A 4132-nucleotide genomic window follows, 5' to 3' on the forward strand; every position below is an offset into this window, starting at 1 on the left:
AAATATAATAGTCCTTGAAAACTAGTTATTGGAGAAATTAAAATCGAAAACTGATGAAGCAGGGAATATCTCACAAATGTACTTACTCCAACTTACCTTCTGTAAGGATATTCCTTGAATGTTGTAAGAAGAAACATTACTTTGAGAATTAGTTCCTCATTCCCACTCATTCCATAGCATCGCTAAGACAGCATAATGATGCTATAGAATGAGCATCACTTTTAGGCTCCAATTGGAAGGAAAAAAACTAACCATCTTAACTTGTGAAAAGGCCAGAAAGTGAAAATACAAGAAATAAGTTCAGGTGTATTATTATCAAGAAGAAAAATCTTTAGAAATTATGATGTACCCACCTGACAGTAGGCCGCTGATCGGCCGCGGGTCTTGTCGACCGCTAGGCCACCACGTTCATGTGGAGGCTCCCAGGCGCCCGCGCCGCGCTTCGGGTGAGCCGGACGGCGGTGGAGAAGCTGAGCCGGGCTGAAGCGGAGAGCCAGACAGCGGCGGGAGCGATGGAGCGCGCTGTACTGCGCTGTGTACCCTCGGAACCCAAGCTGAGCCTGTCATTCGCTTTGGCTGATGGTAGCCACAAGAACATGCAGCGCGACCAGATCGAGCCGCTGGGTCGAGTCCTCAGCCGCATCGCTACCAATGCCCTAAAGGGTCACGCTAAGGCGGCCGCCGCCAAGAAGAGCAGGAAGAGCCGGCCGAATGCGAGCGGCGGTGCGGCCTGTTCAGGGCCGGGACCCGAGCCAGCTGTGGCCTGCGAGCCCGTGGTGAAGCTGTACTACCGGGAAGAGGCAGTGGCTGAGGACGTGCTCAACGTGGATGCCTGGCAAGAAGGCGCGGTGATGTTAAGTACAAGGTGGAGCGCAACCCGCCCGCCTTCACCGAACTGCAGTTGCCGCGCTACATCATGGCCGGGTTCCCTGTGTGCCCCAAACTCAGCCTCGAATTTGGGGATCCCGCCAGCTCCCTTTTCCGCTGGTATAAGGAAGCCAAGCCCGGAGCCGCGGAGCCCGAGGTCGGTGTCCCCTCGTCATTGTCTCCCTCCTCACCTTCTTCTTCTTGGATTGAGACTGATGTGGAGGAGCGCGTCTACACCCCGTCCAATGCGGACATCGGGCTAAGGCTCAAGCTTCATTGCACCCCAGGCGATGGGCAGCGCTTTGGGCCCAGCTGGGAGTTGGAAAGTGTATGTGTGATAGAGGCTGGGCCTGGCACCTGCACTTTTGACCACCGGCATCTCTACACGAAGAAGGTGACGGAGGACGCTCTCATCCGCACTGTCTCTCACAACATCCTGGCAGACACGTACGCGCAGACTGAGTTCTCGCGAAGGGTTCTGTACCCATACTGCGCCCCCTACGCCCTGGAGCTCGACTACCGCCAGAACCTTATCCAGAACCTTATCCAGAAGGAACTCACCGGCTACAACGCCGATGTCATCTGTTTGCAGGAGGTTGACTGCGCAGTGTTTTCTGACAGCCTGGTACCCGCCTTAGAGGCCTTCGGGCTCGAGGGGGTGTTTCGAATCAAGCAGCACGAAGGCCTGGCCACTTTCTACCGAAAGTCTAAGTTCAGCCTTCTTAGCCAGCATGATATTTCATTCTACGAAGCCCTCGAGTCCGACCCACTTCACAAAGAACTGCTGGAGAAACTAGTTTTGTACCCATCAGCGCAGGAGAAGGTGCTCCAGAGATCTTCTGTTCAGGTTTCAGTTCTTCAGTCTACAAAGGACTCTTCTAAAAGGATATGTGTTGCTAATACCCATCTTTACTGGCATCCTAAAGGTGGGTATATTCGCCTCATTCAAATGGCAGTAGCCTTGGCTCACATTAGACATGTTTCATGTGATCTGTATCCTGGCATACCAGTTATATTTTGTGGGGACTTTAATAGTACACCATCAACAGGAATGTATCATTTTGTCATCAATGGCAGCATTCCAGAGGATCATGAAGACTGGGCTTCCAATGGGGAGGAGGAAAGATGCAACATGTCTCTTACGCATTTCTTCAATCTGAAAAGTGCTTGTGGTGAACCTGCTTACACAAATTATGTTGGTGGCTTTCATGGATGTCTAGATTACATTTTCATTGACTTAAATGCTTTAGAGGTTGAACAGGTGATTCCATTACCTAGTCACGAAGAAGTTACCACCCGCCAGGCCTTACCTAGTGTTTCCCATCCCTCTGATCACATAGCACTTGTATGTGATTTAAAATGGAAATAGATGTGTGTTTAATGGAATTGAAGTCTGAAAAGGAAGTAGTTGTTTTAGCAGAAAATTTAATATGAATCAAAGCTTATATGTAACCTTCAAAGAGGAATGGTAAAATGTTCAACCCTCATAGTTATGTTACCAGTCTTCGTTATGAAACTGTTGATAATGTTTGCATCATACATCTTCTCTTTCCTTGTTTTCCTCTACAATTGGAGGAGAAACAAATATATTTATTACTATCAAAATAGAAAATTGAATAATTTTTCTCCAACTTGAGACTCTCAGAAAAGGAAGATTGAATTATCATGTTTTTTGTTTGTTTGTTTTTGTTTTTGTTTTTTTTTTTGAGATGGAGTTTCACTCTTGTTGCCCAAGCTGGAGTGCAATGGCACAATCTCGGCTCACTGCAACCTCTGCCCCCTGGGTTTAAGCCATTCTCCTGCCTTAGCCTCCCAAGTAGCTGAGATTACAGGCATGCGCCACCACACCTGGCTAATTTTTGTGTTTTTAGTAGACATGGGGTTTCGCCATGTTGGCCAGGCTGGTGTCGAACTCCTGACCTCAGGTGATCCACCCGCCTCGGCCTCCCAAAGTATTAGGATTACAGGCGTGAGCCACCACGCCTGGCCCTTGTGTACATTTTTATAAGAGAATTTTTTTAGCTAGTAGTTCAGAATTTTTAAAGTACCATTTGAATTATCTTAATTTTTCTTTCATGACAACACATTCCAAAATGAATCATGCTTATGTACTAAGAGGGAAAATGTATATAAGTTAAGGGTGAGAGACTTAAGTTATAGGTGACCTTAGAGACCTAAGGTGAGAGACTTGACACATGGAAGGAGTAACATTAGGGTCTACCTCTACCTCAATTTAGTTAGCGATTTACTACAATTTCAGAGCTTTAACAAAAGATAAAAATAAATCGTCACCAATTGTTATTGCTTCTCATCTTTCATTTTTCAATGAACAAGTAAGCTATTTTCATTCTTATTTTTAGGATTTTAGTTTTTAGTGTATGGTACAAATGAACACAGTTTATATTCTAATTCTTACTGCAGCTCATTTTAATTTTTAGGATGCAAGCACAATTTAGTATTCAAAGTGAGTAGCAACATATTCAGCTTGATCCCATTGTCTTTAGTTACTCTTGCCCATGAAAAATGTTCATAAATGAACAGGGTATTTGACCATATGATATTAGAAAATATAGCACATTACTTTATGAAAAACTACCTACTGATATGGGCTTGAAATTTTGGATGAATCATTGAGCATATCTATGCTAGAAGTAATTTCAAAATTGTTGGTTTTTATAAACAGGAAAAAAGGTGCGTAGTGGGACATATAAGCATCTCTGAAATAAAAAAACTATTCTTTTTACAGACAAGCATTATCGTTTGAGTTACAGACAACAGTGTGTATATATGTAATATATATATAGTAAAAGGAAATTTAAATATGAAGCCAAACTTTTTAAAATTAGAAACTACAAATGGTTATACTGATTAGTGTCTAGCCTAGAGTGGTAAACCAGGTTTTACTAATTCAATGATCAAATACATTATTTATAATGCATTAGCTGTATTAGCTGTTGCTTTTTTGATGTTCAGGATAACTATGTTATCTCATTTCTGCATTTAATTAATAGCTTGAGTAGTAAAAGCCCACCCCCTTCAAGAAAAGCTTTGATTTTCCCCAGTCATGAAAGCCCTTGTTTCAAATTCTTTAATCTCTGAACCCAGTATCATAAGAATTTTCCTCTTTTGATAACATCTGTACTTTCATATTCTGCTCACTATCAAATGTATTGTTAACTCTTAGTAAGTTTGAAAATGAAGGGGTTTTATCTGCACTTGACATTGAACCTTGAAGTACTTTAAGTACTCCAAGGGAAAAATTAAA

The 4132-nt window shown here is 43.2% G+C and overlaps 1 pseudogene across 1 annotated transcript; it reads left to right on the top strand.

Moving 5' to 3' along the window:
* The first annotated feature begins 410 nt into the window (after positions 1–410).
* Positions 411–3168, top strand: LOC100598703 (annotated as a pseudogene). The gene has a single exon (XR_122251.4). The product of XR_122251.4 is annotated as a 2',5'-phosphodiesterase 12 pseudogene (transcript).
* Positions 3169–4132: the final 964 nt, after the last annotated feature.

Source organism: Nomascus leucogenys, chromosome 3, assembly GCF_006542625.1.
Source record: "Nomascus leucogenys isolate Asia chromosome 3, Asia_NLE_v1, whole genome shotgun sequence".
Lineage (NCBI taxonomy): Eukaryota > Metazoa > Chordata > Mammalia > Primates > Hylobatidae > Nomascus > Nomascus leucogenys.